The sequence below is a fragment of the Chanodichthys erythropterus genome, chromosome 14, assembly GCF_024489055.1.
Source record: "Chanodichthys erythropterus isolate Z2021 chromosome 14, ASM2448905v1, whole genome shotgun sequence".
Taxonomy (NCBI): Eukaryota; Metazoa; Chordata; class Actinopteri; order Cypriniformes; family Xenocyprididae; genus Chanodichthys; species Chanodichthys erythropterus.
In genome coordinates, this window is record NC_090234.1 from 17,495,986 (window position 1) to 17,508,697 (window position 12,712).

The window sequence follows — 12,712 nt, forward strand, 5'->3', positions numbered from 1 at the left end:
AGTCTGCGGAAGTGATTCTGGAGGGAGTTATTCATTTTCAAATAGTGAATAGCATGTATGGGACTGAGTGTAGCACTGGCTCATGGTGCAGTATCTATAAAAAAACATCAGCCGTAGGGCACACGCGCACACACACACACGCAAAATCTAATTTGATTAAGCACAGCCACTCTCACCGTTTCTCCACAGCATGCTGAGCAAGCTTAACAGATGGATATTAAAGGCCGTTCACATCCTTTACCTCTTGTCTTTGTTGGTCGATTTCAATTAAGCAAAAAATTTGACTAAATTGCAATGATAATGATCTCTTTCTGTTTGGTATCACTACTTGCTTCCAAGTGAAAATGCGTATATCTTCCCGCAACCTGCAGTGCAGCATGGGACTGTGTAATACTTCATCTGCTCTTGCTGATTTTTGGTCGCTGGTGTATTTTTTATTTTTATTTTTTTATGTAGTCTGAGAATATGCAGTATGATGGATGTTATGAATTGTAAATCTGTATTGCAAAATAAGAGGAAGTTGTTGCAAGTGCAATTTTCTGTCTGAAAAAAGCAAATGTATTAAGTTAAACTGAAATAGCTTTTGGACATCCTGAGAGTCTTGGGGGGTATGTCATAAAATATTACCCTTGCCATTTTCTTGACAGGTTTTATTAAGAAATCACCTATATACCTTTAGGATTTCATTTGCATGACAACATTTTGTTTTCACAAGCGACAACAGTGTCATGGCAAAAGTTAGTGGATGAGTTAAATCAACTCCACAGCAACTACATAAATGTATCCACTAACCATTCAGAAATGTCCAGTTTCATTTCATTCTCCAGCTTTGTTGTTGTTGAACTGTTAAAGCTCCGCCCTCTTCTAAAAAGGGGGTGTGGAGCAGCAGCTCATTATCATTTAAAGGGACACACACAAAAACGCCGTGTTTTTGCTCACACCCAAATAGGGGCAAATTTGACAAGCTATAATAAATGATCTGTGAGGTAGACTTCAGACACATTCTGAGGACAACAGAGACTTATATGAATTAATTTAAAACATGAAATATTTATTAATTATTGTAGTAGGCATATTTGTTGTACTGCCTTTAATTCATGATCATTCGTAGAGCAGATGTGGGTTTGATGATTATCTCAGGAACAGCATCAGGTAGATAGACCGCTCACTTCAGGGCCTCCTCTTTCCCTTTCACTTACCTAAACAATGACCATAAAAACAATGAAAACTAAGCCCTGTGTCTCTCCTGATTTCCCAGAAAGACCCTGGTTTCAAGGAACACACAAGCTTCTAGGTTTTTCTTTTTTCAGCTCAAACAGGAAGCTTCTCCGTTCCCCACCCAGCTTTCTCCCGCCTTTTCATGTCTGACACTATCAGAGCGCTTTTGTAGAAAGCGCGGATCACTCCAGGCTCAGCGTGTGTCATGCGATCGTGTGTTTGATGTCCTGAAGGCATATGCACTTAGCAGCGGAGATGGCGGCGTATCATTTCTCTTTCTGTAATGGAAGATAACACAGCTGTCAAACTATGATTTTTCTAGTTTTTGGATGAAAGTGTGAAGTGTTCCCTGGAAAACAGGACACAGCAGAGACCCACCCAGGCCGAGGTTATGTATCCACATGTTTGCAGATTTCCCTCCATCTCATTTCCCCCTCATAAAGCGAGCAGAGTCACTTCCTCTGTGATTTTATGAGTAATGCACACAGACACTGAGCGAAGGGTTGCATCTGATGGATATCTGTCTGATGGAAATTTGTTTAGCTACTTTTTGTGAGGAAATAATTTAATATGGACATCTGCAGGGAGTGACATGGTTTGTTGAGATGGTGCACATTTTAGGGGGTTATAGGGATTGGTTTTAGCCATGTAAACCTGCTGAAAAATACAGTTTTAACCAGCCTAGATCGGATAATCTAGTCTCTAAGCCTGCCCATTCTGCTTTACTAGTTTTTGTGTACTTGTCAGCTGGTCAGGCTGTTTGACCAGCTAAACAACAGCTTATACCAGCTACGACATGCAAATGGATGTTTTATTTAGTTTTTCTCTCCAGCAAGGGAACAAATGCGACGTTCATACAAATTAATTTATTCTTAATTATATAACAGCTATAATTTATACCATCTACAGCACAAAAATAGTGCATAAAACATGTCTTTCGGAAGTGTATATTATTACTTTAGCATTTAAAGGTTTGGGATTGGGAAGATTTTTAATGTTATTAAAAGAAGTATATAGACGTTATTTTTGTTGCATTATAAATGTCTTTACTGTCAGTTTTGATCAATTAAATAAGCAATAAGGTATGAGAGGATGTGCTGTATCGTGAATAAGTCACGGCTGAAGGGCGTTGTTTGGGAAGCAAAGCGGAGTGCCTACAGCCCCTTCTGCCGTGACTTATACATGACACAGCACTAGCCTTGAGTACCTTATTGCTTTTATAAAACAGTTACCACTCAATACTAAAGCCAAAAATATGTAACAATGCAAATTTCATGAAGTAAACTCTTACTAAAAGCCTTCCTTACACCAGAAAAAATAGTCCCTGGCCGTGAACAGCAACAGAAGTTACATTATTACACCATTAGATGGCAGCAAAGACTGTCTTTATGAGTGTGTCAGTCAGTAGCGAAGACTTTTACATTGAAAAGACTGAACTGTTGTGAACACAGAACAAGACACAACTGACAAATGCTTTGACTAGCGCTGTCAGTCATGGGAAAACCCCTTAACTGTTAAAAGGACAAGATAATACATTGAACATTTAAACAGATTTTTTTTTATGAACAGAGAACTGACCTGAAGGAAAATGCTAAATCTGAATGCAGGTAATAAACTCGCTCACTCAATCTCTTTCTCACATAATAAAGTAAACATCAATGAACAATATCAACTGAGAACAGAGAGTTTATGTTGCTAAGAGTTGTTGCTAAGGGTGTTGTGTAGTGATACACAGAAGCGTTGGGTGAAGCCGCTATTGAATAAAATAGCTATTGACCAATCAGAATCAAGGACAGGAACTAACTGTTTTATAATTAGTTTTATTGTATGGATTTGAGTTGTTCCTGTAAGTGAATGGACAAATGTGTTTGTTGGAGGTTTTGGTGAATTTTAATTTGAAAAGTTGTGTGTATCCAACTATTTTCACACATATCTCCAGCTTTTATGTGTGGCTTTGGTTCACTTTTATTTCCAAAAAGGGCTGTTGTGTGACATCTTAAATCAACGGTATCACCCCATTTTGTACAGTGTGGATATTGTGAAAATGATCCTGGCTGCACTAGTCTGGCACAGAACCAGATTCACTTTATCTCCCGCAGCCAGTCCGGTCTGACACCACCACTGAATTAGTCACAGTCCACTCAGCATCCTATCCAAAAACTGTACCCCCTCCATTGTCTGTTTTTCCCAGTGTTCCAAAAACAGACTCTATAAACTGAATCTGTTCTGTATCAATAAATCAGGCACTCATGCAGAAGGTTAAAGGTGTTTGATCATAGGCACACACCGTATCCACTTTCAGCTTTGCAATGTGATAGATGCATGCTGCATTTAACTGAGACGAAACTGATACAGTGGACTCGAACTTCATATGTGACTGATTTGCATTTGATTCTATTGATTTCATTAGTTTGAAGTTGCTAAGCTAAAGACGGGATATTAAAAAAGCATAAAGAATACATTTCACACACTAATATTTTAAAAAAGAAAAATTCAATTCAAATATTTTTATCTATGCTTTTTAGTATTGGGTTGTTAATATATCTCAAATATGGTTTTGTCACAATGCATTATTGGATTGCTGTTATCCAAAAGGTATTTTAAATCACTGGACAGTTATGATACCAAGTTTTTATTGTTGTTTGTATGTGGTGTTTTTAATATACTTTACGAGGAACCATGTGCAAATTCATAAGTCAACACCATTGCTGAGTATTTTCTCCTTAAAATTGCAGTGATAAAAGACAACCCACGGTTTGAAATCACTGGTACAGTATCTGTGACTTCTGAAACTTCCTTGTAACCAATAACGTCAATGTGCCGGCGGGCTTTAGCATATCATTAACAGTGAACTAGCAGGGGAGTCGTGTAGATTTAGCAATATGGTGGGTGTATGATGTGTATTATGTATAAACTATTCATAGTTTACCTATGAATACTGATGTGATTGTATTATGAGATTGAGATGGTGCCGTTCTATGAACATTGTTATTGGCTATATTTGTCATGTGGTAAACTGAGGCATCAGCTGTTTCTCCTCAATTCTTCATCTGCTATAAAAACCCTGTGTTTGTTTTGACATTTAGATTTAAGTTTCTATATAATCTTTCTGCATTCATTTATGGCTAACATACATTTAATGTACTGCTCTCTCTCCATGAGCATAATGTACCCATCAGATGTGACTGTGGGTCTGTTGTGATTGTGAAATCTGTTATTCTTAATATTCCTAATAAGAACGTTTACTCAGACAGGCAGAAACGTCCCACAGGGTCAAGAGCAAGCCCATTTTGCAATTTGTTAGAGCTAGTCAATCTTAATTATGCTGCTTCTTCCTGCCCTAACAGGATCTCCCTGGGGTGCTGTACTCCATTTCATCCAGTCATTTCTACATGTCATTTTCTATTGTACCCGTGGATGTGATGTTATGGCATCTTGAATCAAAATGCTGTGTCCGCTTAAGGGCTGGATGATATATTCACAATATGTTTTTATTTTGCTTAAAGAAAATTAAGCCCGTTTTTGAAACCTTTAGATTTTCTTTACATTAGGACATTTTCATAAAAGTTAAGCACATTTTCCCGAATTTTTTTTTCGGCAATGCAAATTCTCATCATCGTTACTGTACTGCAAAACATGTTTAATGCTAGCCTAGATATATTTATATTTAATATAGATACATAACATTTATTTATTTATTTACAAATTTTGACACATTTTAATAATGTATCTAATGTAAACTCCAGTAGCAAAATAAAATAATAAATAGAATAATAAAAAATAGTAAATCCAATATTCTATTCTATTCTATTCTATTCTATTCTATTCTATTCTATTCTATTCTATTCCTCAATTGTTTTACTGTGTTCTTTAGTAAATCCAATTTTATATTATATTATATTATATTATATTATATTATATTATATTATATTATATTATATTATATTATATTATATTATATTATATTATATTATATTATATTATATTATATTCCTCAATTGTTTTTTGTGTTCTTTAGTAAATCCAATATTCTTTTCTATTCTATTCCTCCATTGGTTTTACTGTGTTCTTTAGAAAATCCAATGTTCTATTCTATTCTATTCTATTCTATTCTATTCTATTCTATTCTATTATATTCTATTATATTATATTATATTCCTCTATTGGTTTTACTATGTTCTTTAGTAAATCAAATATTCTGTTCTGTTCTATTCTATTCTATTCCTCAATTGGTTTTACTGTGTTCTTTAGTAAATCCAATATTCTATTCTATTCTATTCTATTCTATTCTATTCTATTCTATTCTATTCTATTCTATTCTATTCTATTCTATTCCTCCATTGGTTTTACTATGTTCTTTAGTAAATCCAATATTCTATTCTATTCTATTCTATTCTATTCTATTCCTCCATTGGTTTTACCATGTTCTTTAGTAAATCCAATGTTCTGTTCTATTCTATTCTATTCTATTCTATTCTATTCTATTCTATTCTATTCTATTCTATTCTATTCTATTCTATTCTATTCTGTTCCTCCATTGGTTTTACTGTGTTCTTTAGTAAATCCAATATTCTATTCTATTCTGTTCTATTCTATTCTATTCTATTCTATTCTATTCTATTCTATTCTATTCCTTCATTGGTTTTACTGTGTTTTTTAACAAATCATTCTATTCTATTCTATTCTATTCTATTCTATTCTATTCTATTCTATTCTATTCCTTCATTTTTTTTTTTACTGTATTCTTGAGGAAATCCAATGGAAAAATTGTTCTTTAATAAGCAGTTTTAGTGTTTTATTTGGGAAAAAAGCACACGGTCACATTAATTAAACGTTTCTTATACACAACAAATTGGCAAGCTATTCTATTCTATTCTGTTCTATTCTATTCTATTCTATTCTATTCTATTCTATTCTATTCTATTCTATTCTATTCTATTCCTCCACCTGATTTACTGTGTTCTTTAGTAAATTTAATGGAAAAAGTTGTTATAAGATGCATTTTCTTTATTAGGCTATGTTAGTGTTTGATTTGATCAGAAAGGGTCTGTTTGTCAATTGAGATTACCATAAAGTTACCAGTCACATGGTAACTCCTTTTATTTACTCGCCAATGGCAGTTTTTATTTGTATTCAACACTCGTGTTGTGGCAATTTTGGTCTCAAGCAGTGATCCCTTGTGTTTCTCTGTCGGTGATGAACGCTGTGACCCCCCCCCCCCCATTCCCCCTCCTCTCCTCTGTTTCTCATGGCTGGAAGTGCACTGCAGCACCCAGTGAGTGAGAGGCAGCAGCAACCCTCCGCACGCGCTCACATCAGGGGTACACCGAACCTGAGTCGAGCGATGGTCTCAGGGACGCCCCGTTTCTAGAGAACCGAGCAAGTGAATGAAGAGGGACCGCACATTTGACTTTGGATTCGCAGGCTGGCTCCCTTTATCCTTGTGACAGGACCATAATTGAATCGAGTGTGCTGGGATATCGTAGAAGGACGTTCAGGGTACGAGATACGGACCAGGATGGCCCGTCTGAACTGGTGCTTGGCGGCTCTTCTCAACTGGGGGAAGTTCCTGTTCTTTTGCCTCTTTCCGCTTAAACTGTCCAGGACGGGGAAGGTAAACCCACATCCTCAAGTACAGTTGCATGACCTCTTTTTGAACCTTTGCTTTTCATGTTTATTGTTTTAGACTAGTTAGTGCATTTACCATTTGTTCTTGACCAGATGATGGTAAACCACAATGTCAATCACTGTGGACACGTCAGTTTTTACAGCCACAACACTCTGCTTGAGTGGATGTCCTTTAATATCTGGAGGTGGTACGCTTGAAATATTGCAGGTTGTAAAATTTCATCTCAAGCTCACCGTGTGCTTTTACAGCCACTCAATTGATTATCATAACAATGAGCTGCTTGTGTGCATGACTAAATTGTTCCTATTTTGACATTTAGCTTGTAGAGCTCTGAAAAGGTAAATCCTAACACAAAGGCCTAATGCCACTGACCAATATTTCTACATCTGTTTGCACTCACTTTAGACATAAATAAAATTTTTTTTAGATAAATGTCCTACATTCTCTTACTAAATTGATCTTTGCTGCACTATAAGTTGATTGGTGAAGTAAATTGATTCATTCAATGCTGTCTGGAGGATTCAGATAGAAATTGGTGTGCGGTTCAGTTGAGTAGTGTAAACTGCAAAAAAAATTGGTGTAGGATTTACGTCGAAACAATTTTCCCTCAGAAGTAGCTTGAAAATTTCACAAATAATTACAAAGGAATGTCAAGTAACACATTGAATTAAAAGCAAAATGTTGAAGTACAAAGACTGACATTGTATTTTGTATTAAAACATTCTAATAATTGTTTTATTTACAACTTTGAAAAATCTTTTTTCTTTTTTTACAGTGTAGTTTCATCTTTCTTTTGGAGCATTAATATTTCTAAAATAAACACATAATGGTACTCAGTCGTATCGCCTCAATATCAGTGGTTTCAGTAATTGTTTGAGGAATTACTTTGTGTTTTCATGGACTGTTTTGTCCCATACTCCTGTATAGGTGTCCTCTAATGAACTGTGAGAGGTGCTGCAACTTGTGATAGGTCAATCACTTCATTTCTGTCTGGGTCATCATAAAATGCAAACTTTATCAGGGCTCTTCACCTCTTTGCTCTCCTCTCTTTTGCACTTTCAATCGATTGTCTCAGATTTGCCTGCCGCTTTGCTCCTGTTAATAATATAAAACCAACAAAGTGTCCAAAGGTAGTTCTATTTTAAAGAAATTAATACTTTTATTTAGAAAGGACACATTAAATTGATCGAATTTGACAGTACATACATTTTAAATATTACAAAAGATTTTTCAGATAAATGCTCTTCTTTTGTTCTTCTTTTCAACATTGATAATGATAAGAAATGTCTCTTAAACAGCAAAATAGCATATTAGAATGATTAGAAGGATCATGTGACACTGAACTGGAGTAATGATGCTGAAAATTCAGCTTTGCATCACAGGAATAAATTTAATTTTAACATATAATAGAAAAGAGTTATTTGAAATTGTAATAATATTTTGCAGTATTACGGTTTTTGCTATGTTTTAATCAAATAGCTTTGCTAAACATAAAAATCTTCTTTCGAAAATGTAAAAAAAAAAAAAAAAAATACCATCAATATTCCTCTTCAGACGTGTTATTCCTGTAGCTCAAACATAGAGCATGGCGTTAGCAACACTAAAGTCATGGGTTCGATTCCCAGGGAATGCATGAACTAATAAAATGTGTACTTTCAATGCAATGTAAGTCACTTTAAATATGAATTCAAACATCAGGTGTATGTTTCTGGCACTATTCATCTTTCTCTACAATCTTATCTTTGCACCATGTGCCTTCATCTTCCCTATCCATGTTGGCACCAAGCGCTCGGACTCTGTCCGGAATGACATTTTCTTGGTGGTAATCCATGCATGTCAAATGAGCATTTAGCATGGATAAAGAGCACTCGATATCTGTGGTTTACAGACTATTGTACCACTTCCACATTGGCTCAAGGCCACCATACAACCAAATGCTTATCATGGCTCACTACGCTTCACAATGAAGGATTTTGGTACAATGGTGAATTTTGGTGATAGTCCCTGATGGTCTGCTCTGCACTCTGCTTTGATATTATGAGACCAGGCTGCTTGGAGAAAGGCCAGAAACGTCTTTGTGCTTGTGGTCTGGCCACAAATCAAGCTTCAACAGAGACACCAGACGTGTGTAGAGAATGAGGGAGGCAAAAGAGACACGGACAAAAGGGTCAGATGTATTTATGAGTGTTCATACAACAGCAGCGGATATTACCAGCCATTGTGATAATCAGGGTCTCTGAGGACGTGGTGAACACTGTCATTAGACATCTGACACAAAATCTGGTCTAGTTTGCAGCATATTCTAGCCAGAAATCACTCAGTTAGGACTTTTTTTTTTTAGATTATTTTAGATTTCAGCTTTGTGCATAGATAGTATGTTATGCTGTCTCCATATAAACACACATTGCCATTTGTCAATTAAGAAACAAAGTCAGTATGTCCTGCCCAGCCTTCGGTACATAGAGAGGGATGGCGAACATAATGTGATCTTTGCAAGCATTTCTCTTTCACCCTAAAATCAATTTTAGGATATTGGCATTTTGATTGCAGTGCTTGCTACTTTCATCTGGCATTTATCATTGAGCAAGATGAAGCACTTTTCCACTCATTTGCCTAATGTCCTTTCTGCTCGTAAATTAAAAGCCGCTCACGCACTTGGAAAAGGGAGACGAGTAGGTCATCTGAGATGGACGTAACGTCCTTAACACCGTCTCTGATAGCATTTATGCTAAATGCAATACCGAGCTATGTACCAAACCGTCATGTTTGTGTACCTTTACACCCCTAATATTCAGTGTATATATATATATATATCATTTACGTCATTTTTTTATGCATACATTTTTTATGTCATTTTTTTATATGCATACATTTTCAATTATATACTTTATATATTTGTATCTATATAATGACTTTATAAGCTGTTTTCCTCATTCGGACCAAAAAATTTCCCTGCAAGGTCAAGAATTTCGAGTATTGCCATATTTGTGGGGTCATAAGACAGAGTTTACCAGGACCACACACACACACACACACACACACACACACACACACACACACACACACACACACACACACACACACACACACACACACACACACACACACACACACACACACACACACACACACACACACACACACACACACACACACACACACACACACACACACTATTATTCTAAGTGCGTTGGGATCTCATAAGGTGTTTTTGAACGGAGCAGATGTTACAGCTTAATATGAACATGTACGATCTTGTTTTCTCATACTTTAAATCATTGTCCAGAGTGTATTAAGTGTATTAAGTTAAACATTTACTTACAATGTCAAAGAAAGTAGATCATCATGGTGGTATGAGTAATGTTATTAAGTCATGCGGCACTTTTCATTAGTAATAGCAGTGTATTAGATATCAGGTAATTATGTGAGTATGGAGTTCTCACAGTTGCTGGGGATGAGATAACATACCCGTGAGCAGCTGACGAGGATCTGGTCAGGTGTTGGTTCCTTTCAAACTCTGTAAACAAACATGTTACATAAAAAGTTTGTCAAGCAGAGAACCACAAAAAAAAAAAAAAAAAAAAAAAAGATTACAGAACTGTCTGGATTTCCGGAGTTTCAAGCCAGATAAGTTTGATAAGCGTTGGGTTTGTTCGTTTGCTTTGGCTCTCACAGCGGTGGTATGTAATAGGTTAGAATGACATCAAACCACAGGAAGATTCAAACCCCCGTGTTTTTGTTGATAGCCGTTGTGAGAGGAGAGATGTTTACGCTTTTTGTGTTCTGCTGGGGATGTGTGTGTGTGTGTGTGTGTTTGTGCTACTCCTTTTAGAAAGACCACTCAGGAAAACGTGCTGTTACACGTGAAGTCAGAGTGGGTGTATCTTCATTGTTTTCCATGGATGGAAGAGAGGAACAGATGCGGTGTGTGTGTGTGTGTGTACCTGGTATTCCCCATGTTATGGGGACCAAATGTCCCAACAAGGATAGTAATAACAGTAAATTTGGACCCTATGGTGACTTTTTTTTTTTTTGGTCCCCCATGAGGAAAACCGCTTATAAATCATACTAAATCAATTTTGAAAATCTGAAAATACAGAAAGTTTTCTGTGATGGGTAGGGTTAGTGTATGGGGACTGAACAGTTGTACAGTATACAAACCATTATGTCTATGGGAAATCCTCATAAAACATGAAGTGTGTCTGTGTTTGGGAGGCAAGAGTCCATAAGAAAATATTCAACAATTGCTGTCACTTCATTGCAAAACATAGTAATTGAAAACAAATAGTGTTTTCATTTAGCACTCAATGATCATATATCTTTCTTCCTGGATTAGTGACATCACTAACCTTAAAATGTACATAAACCCCGCCCCTGGAAAACGCAACAAAGGGGGTGAGGCCATGTTGGGCTGCTTTAGAGAAGAGGAAGAGTTGTTGTAGTAGAGTGTTGTTGTCATGCCGTAATTTTACGCCGGACAGCTTCACAAATGAGGGTCAATTCAATGCTGGATTTGCACAAAAGATGAACATGACGGCACATGCTAGTGGATGAGTTGAATCAACTCCACAGCAACTACATAAATTTATCCACTAACCATTCAGAAACGTCCAGTTTCATTCTAAAAGTTGTAACTTCTTCCTGAGTCTCTCCATCAGTATCGACTCCGGTTTGAACAATGTAAGGCTGAACACCGTTACTGACAATCCTCATTTTGGCTGCGTGAGATTCTCCAGCTTTGTTGTTTGTTGAGCTGTTAAAGCTCCGCCCTCTTCTGGAAAGGGGGCGTGGAGCAGCAGCTCATTTGCATTTAAAGGGACACACACAAAAATGGCGTGTTTTTGCTCACACCCAAATTTGACAAGCTATAATAAATGATCTGTGGGGGATTTTGAGCTGAAAATTCACAGACACATTCTGGGGACACCAGAGGCTTATATCACATTTTGTGAAAGGGGCATTATAGGTCGCCTTTAATAAACTTCGAAGAACCACTTTTGTATAGTATAATGTTAGAGATACACTGAAATTATGACTGGCAAACAGAAAATAGGTAGAAAATATCGGCCAAAAACAGTGTGTAGTGGAAATAACATAAAACAGTCCTGTTCACCACACAAATACTGTATATCTACCACAATTGCAGTCTCTACTGGATGTCACATTTGTACAACCCAGCCCTGCTCTCCTCCTTTCCTGTCTTTCCATACTTCCTTCCTTCCTTCCTCTGCTCCTTTCATCCTGATCCCTGTCCTCTAGCTAAAACGCAATCGCTCCATCTCAGTCAGAACGGTCCTCAGTCTGTACTCGACCCCATTTGACACTGACTATCCGCTCAGAAAGAACGAAAGAAAGAGCAAGCTTTATTTCCATAATGGAGGCAATACGAATAATTATTGTGTTTTATCTACAAGGAAAGCCTTTGCTGAAGGTCTAAGCTGTGTTGATGCAGAGCTGCGATGGGTTTGATTATGCTGCGTGTTCTTCAGGCTCCTCCTTCAGCGTCTGTCACTCAGATTATCTTGAGGCTTTTCAGCAGCGCCCTGATGCTGTGTCTGTCAACAATGATTTAGTTTGTCTTTTGGTGTGACAGTTGACACTTTTAACTCCGTTTAAGGGCATTTTCACACTAGAGCTCTTGGTGTGGACTAGAGTCCTTAGGACATCAGAGTTCAGATTGTTTGCTTGGAGTTAAACTGGTTTTGCATTCATAAGTTGGTAAAAATTGTTTGGTAAAAATTGTCCCATATTATTGTTAAGTGGACTGGAAGGAATTGTGACAATGTTGAGCATTTTTTATCTTCCATTTTTCTTTCCTAAAAACGGCAGAAACTTTCAATCAGATTTGAATCAGTTGCTTCTTAC

At 36.7% G+C, this 12,712-nt stretch overlaps 1 protein-coding gene and 1 long non-coding RNA gene across 5 annotated transcripts in view; one reads left to right on the top strand and one right to left on the bottom strand.

The window, feature by feature from the left end:
• The window catches only part of tns1b (tensin 1b), a 293,434-nt gene that overhangs the window by 54,100 nt on the left and 226,622 nt on the right, over positions 1-12,712 (top strand). The window lies entirely within an intron of this gene.
• Positions 464-10,628, bottom strand: LOC137035379 (uncharacterized). The gene is made up of 3 exons (XR_010897069.1): positions 10,447-10,628; positions 10,316-10,364; positions 464-1,742 (listed from the first exon to the last, which is right to left on the bottom strand). It is a non-coding gene; the product is annotated as an uncharacterized lncRNA (long non-coding RNA).